General features: G+C 40.4%; 1 protein-coding gene across 4 annotated transcripts in view; it reads right to left on the bottom strand.

Annotated features, from left to right (window-relative positions):
* Positions 1–19,009, bottom strand: part of TULP4 (TUB like protein 4) — a 230,710-nt gene that overhangs the window by 143,769 nt on the left and 67,932 nt on the right. The window lies entirely within an intron of this gene.

The following is a 19,009-nucleotide window of genomic DNA, read 5'->3' as shown; positions in this document are numbered from 1 at the left end:
ATATACTACTTTATAACCCTAATTAGGCAGAAAAACCCCATTAAGACTTCTTATGATCTAGAACTTCTAGACTCCAGAGGTCTTCAAAAAAATCTGGTGGTCATCATTTTGCCAATCCTCTTGGGAAAATATCTGGAAATAGGCAATAACCATTTCAAATTACTCAAATCATTAATCCTATTATTCCCACTTTTGAGAATGCAGCTCTAAAAAAAAACCCCAAAGGAATCTATATGAAGAGTAACACTATTTACTATTAAAAAAACTTGAAAAAACTTTTTAAATGCCCCCAACACTTAAACAAACAATGATACAGCTGTATGAAAAAACGCTACTTAATCATTAAAAATGACAAATTCAGCTTTGTCAAGGCAGATGGTCCCTGGACTGCACAGGGTAGCCAGGTCTGTGAGTCCACAAGCACCACAGTAAACTACCGTCATAAAATGGAGCACATCTAGCAAGAGCTCTTCCCAGGAAATGCCACCAGGGCTTCTTCATCTCTAAGAACACAACATGTTAACCAAAACTGTAAATGAAACAGTAACATTTTAAGGTGATGGCAAGTCTTACTCTCAACTGTTGCTAATTTGCTTTAAGCAGGTGGCTGAGCCTCCTCCGCTTAGGAGCAACCCTCGAAGTCTTGCTCAGCTTCACCGTCAAGAACAGACCCGCACAGAGCTGCTGAAGCAAGACACAAATGCCATCGTGAGGACACAAGGCTGAGGGAGGGAGGGGGACTCTGAGACCCGGCTTAACCAAGTGTCCAGTTTTCACCTTGCTCCAATTTTTCATCGAGGAGCCTGTGTAAGCGAGAGCATGTGTGACTCAGTGCCACACAACTCAGGACCATCTGATGTAGGTGGAAATACAAGTACAAAAGTTCACACCCACCTGAGCTCAGTAAAAGCACACACAAACACAGGAAGTCCACAGCATACAATCAGACATACAGTCAGCATTTGGGGTTTATGACATTTGTCTGTTTAGGGTGATGCTGTTTAAATGACTAAATGTTAGAAACAGAATCTCAGGAAGGAAAGGGGCTCCAGGCACACCGTGTAGAACATAAATGCTCAATGACAGAGTAAATCAAGAAAAAATCCAAGGAGGGGTTTTTGCAGCTGATGAGATTAACAGTTTAGAAAACCCTTCTAGAATCTTAACCAGAGAGGTAATATAATCCAAATATTACTTCAAAAAAAAAAGAAATCTAATTATGATAGGCAAAAAAGCTGGAGATGGGATAACTCATGGCACAGTCAGAAAAGGCCTCTCTTAGGCAGCAACCTTAAAAAAGGCAGCATCTAAGTGCTAGAAGGCACCAACCGGGCACAGGGAGCAGAGGTCAGGACCTCAGGCCCTCCAAGGTCAGTGCACAGGACTGCATCTTGGTGAGGGGCAGAATGAAGTCAGAGGCACTGGCAGGTCAGGAGCTGATCAAGTCGGGGGCAAGGGAAACTCCTAATGCTTGGAAATGTTAGGCGGCCATTATGTAGACTAAAGGGAGTCCAGACATGAAACAAGTGACTGGTTAGGTAGTGCACTAACCCCAACCAGAGATGCTGTTGCCTCAGACTGGGGTGAGCAACAGAATGGGAAGAAGTGATTAGATCAGGAAGGCATGCATGTATTTTATATTTCTATATTTATAATTGTATGTGTGTTAATGGGTCATGTATATGTAAATGAGAAAGTTCTATATATGATACATACAAATATTATACAATGCAATATAAGGCAATGAACTAAACTACTTGAGATAATTAACGATTCAGAAGACTTTGGAATATTTTGAGGGCTTCAGATTTTATTAACATCAATTACCCTTGCAGTGCAAGAAAACAAGAATTTCCAATTCACTGAAAACTACACAAACCATATTCTATTGCAATGAGTTACTTTAGAAAAAAGTGCAACAAAAAGTTGCTTGCCCAAAGAAATCTAAAACAGACAAAAAAACCTACCTGATATTTCTGCATTCTAAGATTTCATAATGACTTTATCTTGCACGTTTGACACAGCTATGCTCATATTATACATCAAAATTTGGGAAAAAATATACATACATATTAAGTCCAATGCCAAATTAGCATCTAGCAAAGATCAGGGAATTATAGAACCATAACTATCCCAGTCATGAGTAAAGGATAGACATATAAGCCCTATTTTAATTTTAGGAAGGAAAAAGGAAAAGGAAAAACCAAAGGGTTTTGCTTCAGCAAATGCCAAAAGTCTAGACCAGCATAAAATCCTCTGCCTAAATGAATCTTCACACAAAATACTGGACCATTTACACTAAAAGAAGCCCATACAGACTCTTTTTATATTTGATAAGCTAGACAGAAAGAAATGGTTCACATACTTCATTTTACTAATATTTTTTCCATGTACTTCATTTTAATAGTTCTTTTATTTTAAGTCAAATTATTTGTCCTGACATATTTTTTTAAAAGCCAGTGAAGAGCCTGTAGTCTTTTCCTCATCATGCCCCACTCCCAGAATTAACCTGAGTTGTGTTTTTTTTTGGTAAGAAACACACAAAAAGAAAAAGCATACCAATAATGATTTAACCGGGCACAATTTGGAGAGGCTAAATTGTAACATTGCTCTGGATCCTGTTTCACCCAGAATCTGAGTTCTAGTCCTGTTTCACTCGTTGACAGGAACAGGGCAAATCTCACTTTGAGAGTCAGAGCTCCTTCCCTTTGCAGATAAAAACACAGACAAAGCCCAGACTTGCTCATAAGCAGCTCCAAGCTCAGCACATCTATGCAAGCACAGTTTATGCAAAATGTCTATCCCTCCTGGGGTCAGCTGTTTATGACCTCAGGCCCCCTGAACATGCCATCACCAAACACCCAGAGGCAGGGGTCCATCTTCCCCCATCACCTGGGGCTTGGGCTGCAGGGGTCCATCTTCCCCATCACCTGGAGCTGCGCTGCAGGGGTCCAACTTCGCCTATTATCTGGGGCTTGCGCTGTTAGAACAGTCCTGGAGGAAGCAGGCCTGGCAGCAGACACAGTGCTATGTATATGACAGCAAAACACTAATTTGATGATTTTACTGGATGATAACTGTGAATAAGTATCCCCAAATTTAGAAGTTTTGGCTCCAACACATATTGTTTATTTTTAATCTCACTGCTCACTATACAGGAAGCCTACCAGTTATGATTTACAGAGCATCTTCTCAGGGTCAAACACTGTATCAGATACTTTAAATATAAGATAATTATACATTATCCTATTTCATCCTCACAACTGCCCTACATGATTTTACAATCCCTGCCTCAAGGCTAAGAAACAGTGTTGAATATGAGACAGCTAGTAAGTGACAGAACCAAGAGTGGCTACAGGGCCCCGTGTGACCCCAAGCCCTTTCTTTACACTATAGTGTCTTTAAATGGCTCTTTCAAAAGGTCACTCATATGGATAACTGAGCACATGATCTTGCACTTACACCTGAAAGTACCAAATATGAAATCTAAAACACATACTATATAATTCATTGTTTCATTATTCTTGGACCCCTACATGCTAAAGATACCAAGTTAGCTATGCAATTACTCCCCTGTATGGATCAGCCATACGGAGATATTTTCCCTCCAGAGACAACCCAGGCTATAGAAACAAAACACTAGTTTTCAGGGTTCAGATCTAAAGTGTGTACAAATGAACAACAAAGTTAAGAAGTGACTCATGTTGATAAATAATACAAGCTTATGTAAAGCAATCGTTTTAAAGTGCAGCAGTTTCTTAAACGTGTGCAAAATAAAGGCAGCCTTAACATGTGACTAACTGGTCAGTCTTACTTCCTCTGTGCCATCTCTAGCAGCTCGGCAGTCCCTCAAAGGCTCTAACTCAAATACCACAGACCAGAGAAGGATGATGTGCAGACACCCCACAGAATAACAGAAGCCAATGAGCTGTATGCCCAGAAGTGGTACAGACAACAGGTGATAGATACCTGACAGCAGAGTCACAGCTGCTAGGGTGGGAGGGCCCTCGGGGACCCTCCGAGACTTGGCCAGTGCTTCAGAGAAAAGGCAGGAGTAGGTGGAGTCCCAAAAACTGACATCATTTGTCCCAGTGTATAAAAGCAACAGCTCCACATGAGGAGGGAGGGCCCGCGGGTAGGTCGGAGTGGAGCGGTGGAAAGCTAGACAGGGCTCACAGAAAGTGCAGGGCCCCAGGCGGTTGGGTGGGCAGATGTTTCAGGGAATGAGTGCAGGCTGCTTTGTGGAACCAGCTCATTCCTCTAAGAGGGATTAACACCAGCAAAGCCATTCCCATGTGACTCCATGTGTGCATGCCCTACCCTGACCCCATGCTCCCCACAGGCACACACACACAGGAGCACAGGAGGGAGCACATGGGGGGTAGTGGGGAAGGACAGTCCCTTAAGACAAACTTAAGAAAATAAAACTATTAATGAAGACTTAATTCAGTAAAATGATTTGCAGTCAACAGTTAGGAGTGGCCCTATAACTTGAATATCTACACTACTGTTCGATGTTTGCTGAGTCTAGTAGCTAACTAAATACAAAACAATTCTGATAAACTTCCTTCCCAGAAAAATGCATTTTCACTTATCACCAAACTACTACTGTACACTCCCCCAAATGAAACGACAGATCTCTGAACATGCCTGCTAATGGCCACTGCAGTTTCAGCAGCATGTTGGGGCCACCATCAGAGGACGAGCAACACCCCCAGGTCCAGGTCAGACCGCACTCCTGCTTCTGTCCTCATGCAAGAGCCATTTGGTGCCCAGGAGTACGTCGACCTCAGCTGAGCTCACCTGGCCACTGGGCTAATGTTCCCTGAGCCTGGGACGCCTCTCGGTTAGTCCTCACACCTGGGTGTGGGCATGCTCGCTCACCACGGAGAGCTGTGCCCCATGGCAGAAGAGGAGTCCCTAGGGACTCCCAAGAGGGGAGGTCGCAGACTGAGTGAGACAGTGCTCCCTTAGCCAGGAGGAACCTTGTCACAGCCGAGGCCTATCCCAGAAGCCACACTGTCCAGGAAATGTTCTGTGATCACCCCTGCACACGCAAAGCCCCTCTTGCATCTCTGATCCCTCCAGGGTCCTGGCTGTGCCTCAGAGCAGGCACTGGGGTCTTGTGCATCCCACCCGCCTCTCGCCCGAACAGAGGTGAACTTAAGGTACTGACTCAGTGTTGCAATATTGGACCAGCCTAAGGCTAGGATGTCCAGTGCCCCAGGGGATATGCAGATGCGACATCACTGCCCTGGGCCTCAGTGAACTCACAGGGCAGTCAGTTCTCTTCCTGCACAGACCAACCCAGAAGAGCTGACAGATGCTGATCAATGTGTTTGCTGCCCAAGAATGTCCAAAATAAAGTTAAATGGCAAGCTCCTTCACCAAAGTATGTTTCCTTTAAATATGTAATTATACGTATACGTTTTTGATAATTACTCGTTAGACTTTAATGATTTGTACTGAAATGCTCCTGCCCCTACAGTGCCCGTATTTTCTCCATCAGAGCAGCCTTTACCATTATTGCTGCTGAAACTCCATCTTCCTCCACTGCGCTGTGGACTGCTGAGGGCAGAGGCTGTAAGGCAGGCTTCATTCATTCCCTGCTTCCAGGGCAGAGCCTCAACTTTCCCCCTGGACCACCATCCCCCCTCTCAACCTACCTACTAGAAGGAATGACTCCATCCACGTTGCTCAGGCCTGGCCAGCCAGATCCTCTGGACACAGTGACTGGTACAAGTTTGGGCACAGGACTAACCCCACTGAGGAAATGTCAAGCCCAGCACATTGACTGGGAAAGAGCAGTCTCTCTTTTTCACTGGAGTGAGATGGGTGGTTGCCAAGGGCAACCATGCTGCACAAGCCTGCCTGTGAAGCCAACACTGACAGAGGGAGAGATGACGAGAGGCCAGGTCCCATGAGCCCGGCTATGACTCAAACCGGATATCCCTCAGATGCTTTTAGTCCATGAGCCAATATGTTCCTTTTACTAACTGCTTAAGCTGATACGAGTAGGTTTTCTGTGCTTGTAACCAAATTGTACCATAATTAATAAAATGTGAGCTCCTTTTATTCACCTCTATAACCACAGCACGTGGCATGTAGCTAGCACACAGAAGAAGCTTAGTATTTTTCAAAAGAGTTACATGAAAATTTAGGGTCAAAATATTTTACATACTGGTATTTTTATTTTTTTAAATGTCAACAGTAAAGCAATTGCTGCAAGTTCATCCTCACTAGGAAAAAATATGAAAGGTTGACTTGCCAGGTATAAATCTATTCTAGAAAAGAAGCCTTCTATTTATAGTAGTAATTGTAAATCCATGGAACTTAAATGAATTTCATCCTACATGAAAGTCCTGGCATTTCTTCCAGATTAAACTAAATCCATTATAACCATTGACTGTTATATGGTTTTGTACTTTTGATCATTAAAAAGGGATGTGAGCTACCCATCTGGTTATGGTTCACAACTTTGAAACTTTAATTGACTCTTTCTCCACATGAAAAAATAAGATTGCTGCTTAACAATAGGGCCAAATGTTTCTAATAAATGTTATACTAGCTGAGAATGGATTTTCTTTTTAATAATTAAAGTCTCCATTCTTTGGAGATGAAGGAAATCCCATTATACAAATGAAACAGCAGAAAATAAGCTGGGGGGCTGATACTGAATGTGGTTTCAGTTATGAATTCATTACCATATTTTGAGCTGTTTTACAAGTTGCTGGGATGGATCTGTAAGGATCAAGCCACTCTTTCACCTAATCCTTCCTACGTCCAACAATGAATCTTCATGACCTCTGGCCATAATTATGGAAGGGTATAATTTAGGATCATGAAACAAGTTGAAGTTACTGTTCTATATGGTAGTAAACCTTAAATATTAAGGCACAATATTACCTCAATGTCACTAAGCCCCTAGAATTGACTTCCCCTCCTAGAACTAAGCCACACCAAGAAATACACTTCTTAACCATTTATTTTAATGTGCGGAAGTCAAGTCTCTGATCCTATGTAGCTTACACTCAAACAGAAATGAAAAAACATCATGTACTAACCAACTTATCTGACTAAGAACGTTAAAAAAAAAGTTTTAGAAGGAAGTGATGGTTTGGTTAAAAAATAGACAAAATCTCAAAAGTGCCTAGCAGTTTGGAAATGTAACAAATATATTAAAAATAGGAAATAAAAAACTAGAGTTTAGAACCCTATGCTGAAAAAGGTCTTGGGGGCCACCTTGTATTTTAAGATAAAGAAAATGAAAGGTCAGAAAGCAGCCGGTGGATATCCCACATCCAGTGACTATGAGAGCTTGAAGAGAACCCAGGGCTCCTTCCCACTAGCTCTGGTCCCTCATCACATGGCGGTTTTAGAGATGATGGCTCAGCATTAACTCACTGCTCCCTGGCCCCCATCTTCATTTTTCACTGTATGAAAACGAATCACAACATTATTTCCACTTCTTCAGTAACAGAGGGGAACCTGCTCCCTCCCAGCCCTTGGACTGCTAAGTTCATTAGCAAAGAGGGCCTTTCATACAAATCTCTGCAGAGAAACAGAGGTGAGAACTTATTTCTAAGTCTCCTGCATGCTCCGCACATATGTCATCACAATCTGAAGTCTCTCCTCAGGGTCGTGGAGAGCAGGCTAAGGAATTGGAACCTCTCTGTATAACCCTGACCCTGCAGTAAAACAGCCAGAGCTCTGAGACATAGGTGAGACTTGGCAAAATGTTTTATGAAATGAGGAAGAAAACCCCTTAAACAAAAGTGCCCAGTTAAAAAACAAGAATCTCAGAAAGGGTGTGTAGTCTTAGGGGCTCAAAATAGATGAAGAAATCAATTGTCTTTTTTTTTTTTTTTAATGAGTTATAGTGTCACTTCTGGCACTGATAAAATTCTAACTTTATCTGAATGGTGATCTCTCTGTTCTTTAGTTTCTCTATTTTCAGGAGGTAAAAACTAAACTGGCTGCTGTCTAGAAGTGCTTAATTACCATCTATCCTGTTGTAAGGAAGCCATGGATAAGAGATTCCATAACAAGTACAAAGTATACGTTGATTTTTTTACTAGCAGTAACTTGATACGAATTTTTTCTGAACCTAAAGAAAATAAGGGTGAATTCCTGAGTAACTGAAGTATATATAGGAAAAGGCTTTCTAATTAAGACTCAAAATCCAGATACAATTTAAAAAACTGATAAATTTGATAGGTAAAAAATTTTAAGTATTTAAAAGAAGTATTAGCGAAGCCCAAAGATAAATTTTAAGTATTTAAAAGATGTATTAGCAAAGTTCAAAGATAAATAACAAACAGGCAGAAAATATTCTCAACACATACCACAAATAAAAGATACATACTCAAAGATACAAACTCATAACATACAGGGTGGAAATATTCTCAGTACATACCCCCAATAAACAAAGAACTTTTAAAATTTGAAGAAGGCAAAGTGATTTAAAATCCTACAGAAAAGTGGACAATGTGACTAGACAACTCAAAAGACATAAAAAGGGCCCTTAAATATTTGAAAACATGTTCAACTTCACTTATAATACAAGATATCCAAATTAAACATACTGGGGTGCCATTTCTCATCTAGCAGTCTGGCAAAAGTTTAAAAGCTTGATAATACACTCCGTTGGTGAAGCTGTAGGAGAAAAAGGCATTTTCATACATTGCTGGTGGGAATGCAAAATGGTTCAATCATTATGGCAGAGAGTTTGGCAACATAGAACAAAACTGCGTATGTCTTCACATTTCAAGGCAGCAATCCTACTTTTAAGAACCTGAAGAAACACCTCCAACAATACAAAAATACATATGCACAAGGTATTCAGTGCAGCATTATTTACAATTATAAACTACAGGAAACTCCCTAAATGTTCAAACTTGGAGCCTAAATAAACTCTGGTACATGAACACAATGCAGAGAGAGAGAGAGAGAGAGAGAGAGAGAGAGAGTGTGTGTGTGTGTGTATGCTTAAAACTAATACATTATATGCTAACCTAACCATATATCAATAAAACAAGCAAAAAATATCTATACATTATGTTCTCCTTTGTCAAAGAAAGAAGAGGAAATAAGAAAACACTACACACACATGCACACTTATTTTTTCAGAAGACAGTAGAAAAAATAAATCTGAAAGTAATGAAGTATCTATAGGGTGGGTGGAGAGGGTAGGAATGTCAGTTTTCTGGGTGTACCTCTTTATGTGGTTTTTACTTTTGAATGGATGTTAATGTTCTACATATTCAAAACATAAACAAGAATAGAAAGAAGAAAAATACAAAACTAAAAGGAACCTCAAACAAATAAACCCAACTGTATTTCAAATGACTTCCTTAACTACACTGAAGGAGGAATGGAGGGGGATTAATCCAAGCAATTTAGGAACAACAATACTTGACCATGTGCACCTAGTGTGGGGAGTGCGAGGGGGTGGGGGGCATGTGGGAAGGACTGCGGGGAGATTCTGAACTCTTTTGTCTTAGCTCCGCTGCTGTAACAAACTATCACAGATTATGTGACTTAAACAACCAGAATTTCATTTCTCACAGTTCTGGTGGTTGGAAGGCCAAGATCAAGGTGTCACAAGGTAGGTTTCATAATAAGGTCTCTTCTTACAACGGCAGCAATGCCAACATGAAGGCCTCACCCTCATGACTTCATCTAATCATAATTACCTTCCACAGGCTCTATCTCCAAATGCCATCACATTGGGGGTTATGGCTTCAACATAGGAATTTTGGGGAGATACAAACATTCAGTTCATAACACCTTTTTAGTAGTTTTTTTGTATTAGTATAGATGAAGAAATTTTGCAATTATTCTAGATATATTATGACACTGAACAAACAATGGAGGAAAAAATACAAATCTGAAATCCAGGAAGCCACTGGAAATGTTAGTGTAAACTCATGAATGCTAAAATATTCATATATATGTGCAGCATACATGTGTGTCAGTTTATCACCTCTCAGCTCTAAACATACCCTTCAATGTCTGATCTGTAATGAACAAGGGAATCCCATTAAGCATGTCTTTAAGCATGTCTCCTCTGTTGTGAGCATGATGGGAAGCCTTCTCAGTGGAGAGTACTGGAGGAACACTGTAGGAGGAAGAGGTTTCATAAAGTTTCTAGGGTCTTTGGAGGTGGGGGTACTATGTGGGTGTGAAGAAATCCAGTAGAATGTGCCATAGTCACTGGTCCACGACACAGTCCTCCTTGTGACCTCGCAGTCTTAGGCTGGTAGCAACCTTTTTGCAGTTCTGCACAGAAACCAGAGCCCCTGCCACCTGTCTGTACTCCCAGCTGCCTATGGTCCAGGAAGTCTCATAGCCATTCTTTCTGCAAGGCCCCTTCCTCCCAGCCCCTGCATGGCCCATTTGCTGTGACAGCCTCCTACTCCCAGACTGCCCCCCCCATGCCACCAGCTAGTGATCACCTAGATGTATTATGAGATCTGTTGGGATGAAACACACCTCCGCCAGTGAGATCTGAATCCCTTCCAAGTCTGTCCTTCCTTGGACTGTCTCCCACAGCCCTTGGGCACAATATAGTTTCCTTATAACTTATAGTTACTCTTTTATCAGTTGATAATTCCCTATATTCAACTCTCCCTGTTTAACCCACTGTGTGGTGTCTGCCTCTTGACTAGGCCCAGACTTTTACAGTACATGTGTATGTATATTTGTGGGTATGTATCCACCAAAAGAGCCTAGTAGCAATGACACCCCAGTAGCAATGAGCACATCTAGAATCCAGATCTTGGTTTCTAATTCCATGCCACTCTAATCTCCAAAAGCAAGATTTCTCCTCAGAGAAATGACTGGTGGTTTCCAGACCTGGGCAAGGTGAGAATAAGACAAGACTCAAACATCTTGTTATGTCAGGAAGTAAAGGGGAGTGCATCAAAAGGACACGACAGACTGAGGGGCTTTCACAGTGGTGAAATATGGATCAATTTGAGCAAAACTGGGTATAAATAAAGTTCAATGAGCATTGAAGAAAAAAATTGAAATCCATATGCTCATCCTGGTAATAGGTAAGTGGACGGATAGGTGGATAGGTAGATGGGTAGATGGTGGGTGGATGAATAGTGCAGAATGGGGAGCTCTGGCCATAGAATATATCCACTGGTAACATTCTGTGGAGGAAGTACTGAAGTTGAAAACCACCATTTTTGCAACCACCGTAGTAAAGACCAGTTCAAGCAAGAATCATCAATGGATGATAAATGCAGGGAGGAAATTCTGATAAGGAACACAAAATTTGCATGGTTTTAAAGTGTTCTCCAATCAAATAGAAGGGGAAAACACAGTACTACACAGCAGGGAAATCAGACAACATTTTGGCCACGCAATCAAAATTAACATCAACAACAAGGGGAAGAGAGGTACTGTGTGCCTCCACATGTGGGACCCTAAGAAGGGGACAACACTGACATCACTTACAGAACATTCAGCCGGGGATGATTAACCTGAGTTTAATAATAATAAAAATCAGACAAACCCCACATACAGAACATTCTATTAAAGAAGGGGAGGAGTATTCTTCTAAACTGTCAATGTCATGAAAGAAGAAAACTGAAGAACTGTTCCAGATTAAAGGCATTTAAAGATCCATAACTAAATACAATATGTGATCCTAAACTGGATCCTGTACTAAAGGAAGGCAATATAATGAAGGTGGAATATGGACAGTACATAAAAAGTATTGATTCAACATTAAAATTCCTCAAGTTGATAAGTATACTATTGTGGTTATATGAGAGAATGTCCTTATCTTAGGGAATTATACACTTCAGTAATTCTGGGTAAAAGATCAAGACGCATATTCTCAAATGGTTCTGGAGGGTGATACATAGACATGCATATCTATATATGTATATGCATATTCAAATTGAAATGTTCCAGATTTCAAAGACTTAATAGGAAAAAAAGAGTATAAATTATCTCATTTTTATATTGATTATAAGTTGAAACAGTATTTTAGAATCTCTGGGTAATATGAAATATTATTCAAATTAATCTCATCTTTTTACTTTTTAATGTAGTTACTAAAAAACTTATAATTACACATGGCTCATATTAAGTTTCTATTAGACAGTGCCGATCTAAAACATAATGCTTTTTTTTAAGAGGTGTTGAAATCGTAAACAAATATTTTTTTTATTATTAGGGAAAAATGTCAATTTACGTTACAGATCCTGACTCCCCAAAGGTGATCTCAATGTTGAAATAAAGTAGATAATTAGGTTTTTTAGTGAAGAGAGAAGAAAAATTTGAGGGCTAGGAGACAAGGAAGAACTCTTTGGTCATGTTGCTTGCATAATACTCTCTACTTAGCCACAAATGCCATCTGTAGAAAATTTCCTGGAGAGGGGGAAAAAAAATCTAAAATTGTGAAAATATCAAATAAACAATCAAAGATTTTCATTTTTGCTCTCAAACTGTTTAAATAAAATGAATAAAATCAACTTCCCAAGTCCTAAACATTAACTTACTGTTTCTTATAAACAAAGCCATTAAGCATTTAGTTCTGCTACCAAGGAATTTACAAAATAGTTTACTGACAACGATGTTATTTTCAAGGTTGATTATTTTTCTATTTTAAGGCTCTAACAAACAATTCCTTAAAACTTTAAAATTTTAAGCAAAGAAAGCTTAGAGCTAAGACAGCCAAAACTGGGTTTTGCCTTGAGTATTGTTACAGGTTCACACAGAGCATGGAGAAGAGGTCAGAGGTGAGCTTGAACAGGAGGGTTACTCCAGGACAAAGAAAGGCCCCTGGGGCACAGACAGTTTCCTCGGCATTTAGTAGACCACATCTAACTAGGCCAAGTGGAAAAAACAACAAATGCCAGTAAGAATTCCATAAAACATCAACAATGAGGAAGAGAAACCAAATGTAGGTTGCCAGAAGGTACAATAAAAACACCCAGCAGCATAATCTTCCGGCAAAACGCACAGGCGTGTTTGTTTTGGAAGTTCAGAGTCAAGCGTGTGGGTGGACCCAATTAGAAATACCAAACTGCTGCACAGCAGATTCTCGCAGTCTCCCCCTTGCCACATCCTCCCCACCCAATCCCAGACCATATCCCAGAGAGATGACTTTAATCAAGTTTAGACCAAAGCCCATTAGAATATGACACCCACTGCACTACAGATCCATTTCTACATCACGCCTAACAGCCTCCCTGCTGAAGAATCAGTAGATAGCTCCATGCCACGAAGCAGGTTCCATGGACTCCAATGGAAGTAGTATGAAGAAGCTCTGCTTATGTGGTTAAGAATGCCTTGCAGGTAAGGAAATAACATAGGTGAGGTGCCTGAAGTCCCTTAATCACAAACTTGTAATAAAACTGGTGTCACAAGCCCAGCCTGCCTCCTGGTTAGGGCGCCTCCCACCCTTCCCGGCTCTAATCCTTTACCAGCCTCCTGCCTCACATTCCATTCCCATATTTTGCAACCTTGAGGCCACTTTTCAGAAGAGAGGCCACAGCTCCACTGTTTCAGCCTTAGAAGTAAATGCAGATGCGTGCAACACCAAAGGATGACAGTGAGCCTCATAATAATTAAATAAAACTAAGACTTACTGAGCTCCTTTGCACACACTGTCTCTGAGTTACATCTTCAGTTGCCACCACCCCTTTAGAAGGTAAGGTGTTACATACTGCTCCCGTACCGATAATGCAACCACAACACAGACAAGTACCCTGTCCCAAATCACACAGAAAGGGGCTCATCTCAAACCCAAGCAGACTGGCTCAAGAATCCATAGGTTCACCTATTAATAAATCATGAATACAGAGTCCACACTTAGGGAAATATTTATTTGCTCAGGACTTGAGTAACCTCGTTCACTCTCATTCTGACATGCTGTAGCTTGAAGCTGCTGCTTCACTCGACGGCTATTATCAAAGAAATTACTGCTTTGTACCCTTTTCTCTTGTTCAATCTCTTGGGCAAAAATACCCAAGAGACTGTTTTCCATGTGGCTAAGTTACTTTCAGACATGATCATTTATTTCCATTAAGAGAAAAAAAATTAAGCAAAAAAAAAATTGCTAAGAGAAAAAAGTGAACAATGCCATTATCTTGACAAATTTTATTTTCTTAATAAAATATAATTCTATTATATTCTGGGTTTTGTTCAGGAAAAACAAATCTACATTTAATGCATTTAAGAACCTTTAAAAATATTTCAAGAGGTAATTTCTGATTTAAAATGTCGAAGTAAAGATGATGCTAATCCTTCTCTTAGAATCAATCACCTCACAAGGAGCAGCATGAAAACAGACACACAAAAAAAAGCCCTCCTCAGAGGAGGCCTGACCACAGCATGGAGACAGAAAATGGATGAGGAGTGCCAACTGGGTCCATGGAACAGGCCAGGCCCAAAAGTGCCCGCAGAGAGGTGCCCAGGGACCTGGGCCTGGGGGGGCTCAGGAAGGAGGCTGCAGGTTCTAGCGGGAGAGGTGCTGGCTGGCTGCACGGTCACACCCAGAATAGGTCAGCCAGGCAGCCTCGCCCTCAGGGCCACCAAAGATGCCACAGGGCAGCTCTTCTCCCCAGGTGTCACACTGGTGGCTCATTCCCCTGGCAGAGTGAACCTCAGAAACTAGTCTTTAGGACACTGGGCACAGCTAAAATGCTGCTGAGGAGGACTGAAAACAGGGGTGATTTTCCCAGAGGTTAAGAGTACAAAACCTGAGGAATTCAGTGTTAATTAGGGGAGATGTGTTACATGGGCAAACTCAGTACCTCAGTTTCCTTCTCTGTAAAAAGATGACAATAATAGGTTCAAAGCCATAAAGCTGGTGTCAGGAATGAGTTAAAGCTCTTAGAAGGGTGTCTAACACAAGCACTAATAAGGTCTAGCACAGTAAGTATTCCACAATATTTAGCTCCTCCCCCTCGCCCCAGCACTCGCGCACACACCTTAGTCTCGGGATGCGGGCAGCAGGAGTAAATCTGCAGATACGTGACTGGAAAAGCCTTATCTGCAGAAACTGAACAACTCCAGAAAAATATGCTTGGATGCTGACATTGGCGATCAGCAACAAAACAGTTGATTCTCCCCCAGATCATTCCACACTGAAGCCCATCAAATGAACTGCCTCCATACATACATACACAGAGGTGCCAAACATGATTTTTTTTAAATTTCAGAATATCTATGATAAACAGATGTCAAAATTTTTAAAAAATTTTAAAAGGTCACATATATAAAGGATTTTGAAAAATAGTCACTGTAGCCAATTTTATAAAGCCCTCATGATGAACCAGGCACTGTTCTAATGCTTTACATTCAAAAACTCATTTCATCTTTAAAACAAACCCTGTAGGAGTAAAGTACTATTTATAAACCCATTTTACAAATAATGAGATTATAGTACAGAGAAATTAAGAAATATAATTAAAGCTAGGATTCAAATGAAGTCTAGCTTTAGGGCCTGAACTCTTAACTACTATGCCTCTCAAGATAACTCCGCAAAGTTTGAAGACTATGGAAAAATGCCTTCCAAATTTTGAAGAAACCAACCTAGAAACCCATACCTTGACAAACTATCAATCAAGGGTGAAGGAAGGATTAAGACATTTTTAGACATACATGCCTTAAAATTCACAACTTACAAATTATTTTTTAGGAAGATACTAGAGATTATGCCCAACAAAAAGGAATTAAACCAAGACAGACAATGATTCCAGATCCAAGTAACAAAGGATCCCAAAGAAGTAGGGGGCAAACAGAATTCCCAAGCTGATGCAAAAAGGAAGTTCAGGAAGTCAGGTGGGCAGCAGGCCCACTGAGTAGCCAACACTGAGAGCCGCGGGAGGAAGGAGAATTCCCAGATGGAGACCTCCAGAAAACCAAAGGGAAAAAAGAACTGGTAAATCACTGTATTGGTCTGAATGTGTAAAGCCATATTGAAGACGTAAGAAGATTCACAATAGGTAAAGAAACTAAACTACTGAAAAAAGAATTTTTATCATGAGGGGGAAAAAAAGCTAAACAATTAAGGAAATATAATAGTGCTAGTACCCTACTTGGCCCATCTGGTCAAAATATTGGCACAGTTCAAATAATGTAAACACTGAATAATGAGTTAACTCATTATTATGATAGAGCAATACTGGGATAATTAGGTAGCAGGGAAAAGCTGGATTGAGTGCCAGAAAGAGAAAAGCTAAATCTCTACCTACTAAGATAGGAAAGAAGTCAATAGACAAAATCCCCAAACTGATTAACCAATAACACAATAATATAAGCCTCTGGTGAACAACCAGGACAAGAAGGTGAGAAGGACACAGGAGTTAGACATTGCTGTTTTTCATTATTAAGCATTTACTCACATGTAAGTATTACAATGATAAAAATTAACTCACACTACTGAGCTTTGGTATAAAAATAGATCAGCCAGAAACAAATTTCTGACCTTAATATGCAGAAATAGTCCTATTTCTGCCTCTCTGCTAGAACAGTTCCCTGTTCAAAATAAGAATTCTTAAAACACATTTAAAAGAGCTGATTCTCAAATACACCTTCCGTATATAGTAACTGGCTACACTCTTGTCTCAAGAGACTAACTTGGCCCACTCATGCACAATTATAGTATCATGGTGACTGATGCTTACTTAGAGGCTACTTCTTGAAAACTATTACTTCCATAATATATTAAATATAGCCAATGCTGTCAATTCTCAGTTATCCACATTGGTGGATTACATGCACTGAACTGAATAATAATTTTTCACATTTGACTTTTTCAACACTTCTATTTGAATATAACAGTTTCCTAATGCAACCCAAACCAAAAGCTCTGCCTTCTTTCATTCTACCAACATTGATTACTGTTGTCTTTATTACGACTATCAGGATAAAAAGTGAACTGCTTCGCCCCCATTACATCTGCAGCATGATCCCGAGGAGGATTTTCCTCCATTACTGCAGGCCCAGCACAGCAGAACCTGGGTTCGGCCTCTCTGAATTTGGTGTGCCTATGTGATACCACACCTAAAGGGCCTGCTTGGGATGGAAACAAGATAGGCATGGTAACCTAGCATGCTAAAATAAGCTCACACAAATAAATAGCGATGGCTGCTTTACCTCAAGAGCCACATAAAGTGAGTCATTAATGCCGAAATTACTAGCAAATAACCTTTAACTCAGCTAGGTCAGAACACATGAGTGTGCAGCTTGGCTGATATAGTAAGCACACAAACAGCCATATCTGAGTATTGCTTAAGTCAGATTATTAAGGATGTACCTTGGTTAAACCTTCAGCCATTGAAATTAATCAAAGTACAGAATGTTCCAATGCATAGAATCCCTATTGGAAACCACAAACATTTCACAGCACGGTGTATGTAGAAGAGCAAAGATCATTAACTGCCTACCCAATAGGGAGATTTTATCCCAGGGCAGGCAAAAGGTACATAGGTCCTTAGCCTTGTGCAGCCAGATGCCAGGACCACCTTCCTGGGGGCACAGCTTATGTGCTGAGGTGTGAACAGTTCAGGCTGGAGCCAAAGGAAACCCAAGGTCACAAGAAGACAGAAACTGTTTCTCTGAGGCCAGAATGTGGTTTGATCTTACACCACTCAGAAAAAGACTATCTAAATTCTAACTATTTCTCAAGGTCTTGCTCAAAGATCACCTTCACAAAATCTTCGGGTGAACCTCACCCTTAATTCCTTGAAGACCGAAAGCCTACATTTCATACTAGATTGAAATGCAAATGATGAAAGAGCTATCCAGGTATATAGCTCACTTTCACTGTGAGACTCTGGACTCCAAGGGGTATAATCCTGACTTACCTTGCCCCACTGTGGCAAGCACACACAGCGCCTGGCACATGACAGAGATGCAAAAATTAGCTGCTGACTGCACAGGTGTTTTCAAATTTTAACTGTCAAACAAAAATCAGAAAACAACTTCTCTGGCCTCATGAGTCAAACTAGTAATCAATTTAAGGGTATTAGGTAATATAAGGATTGGAAAAATAAGAATACGGTTAAGTAAATAGGGTTTGAGGTACTTAACATCACTTATTTATATGCATGACATTCACCATTTTCAAAGCCCTTTCAACAAAATACATTCTCATAGATTCTCACAACTCTGAAAGAAAGGAACTATTATTTCAATGTAACCATGAGTTAACTAATGACTTAAATGACTTTGACAGGACCACACCAGCTAGGTAAGTAGTAGAGCTAGAACTTCTTGGAATGGAGATATGGAAAAACAGAGCAAAAAGGGAAACCACAAGAAATGAATAGTTACTGCTCACACCCATTATCACAATACTACAGTGGGTGATCACACACACCTACCGAAAGTCACTTTTTATGAAGAATTTATAAGGAAAATACAAGATTTGCAGTGACTTTTCACTGGCTTCAATACAAAATTTTCTCACTAGAATTATTGCACAGATCCTTAAATGTTAAATTTTATATAAATGTTTTTTAATCTAAAGTGTTTTTCAAATCTCTCCTAAGTGTAAGGAAGTTGATCATCACCATGAACAGTGGTGCAGAAACAGGATTAGGCTCAGCAGTCCCCAGTAACTGCCTTCTAGAAAAGAGGTCTTCTAGAACCAGGGAAAAGAGAGTGGAGGCTAAATCTAGGTTTATAGACCCACCACAGAGCACAACAGAAACCTAAGATTCTCCTGCACAGAAGATCATTCTTATAATCTAGACATTCACATTGTTTTTGGAATTGTGATATATCTCATGTAGTGCTTTTAGGAAAGAGAAAAGATAAAGCACATCAGATATAAACTGTTTTAGACTATTTTAACAACACTTGAGAAACCAAATATGCACTTGTAAGCAGAGTCGTCCACAATGGGTCAAACAGCAGAGTTTAAGTCACAGGATCAGTGACGAGGCTGTGCTAGGGCGCTAATGAAAGCGGAGGGGAGAAGCAGGCATGTGTCAGATCTCATTTACAAGTCAGGCACACTGGGAGGCCTTGTTAATAA

This window comes from Manis javanica, chromosome 13 (genome assembly GCF_040802235.1).
Source record: "Manis javanica isolate MJ-LG chromosome 13, MJ_LKY, whole genome shotgun sequence".
Taxonomy (NCBI): Eukaryota; Metazoa; Chordata; class Mammalia; order Pholidota; family Manidae; genus Manis; species Manis javanica.
The sequence above is the reverse complement of the archived record's forward strand: the minus strand, read 5'-3'. Positions and strand labels throughout refer to the sequence as shown.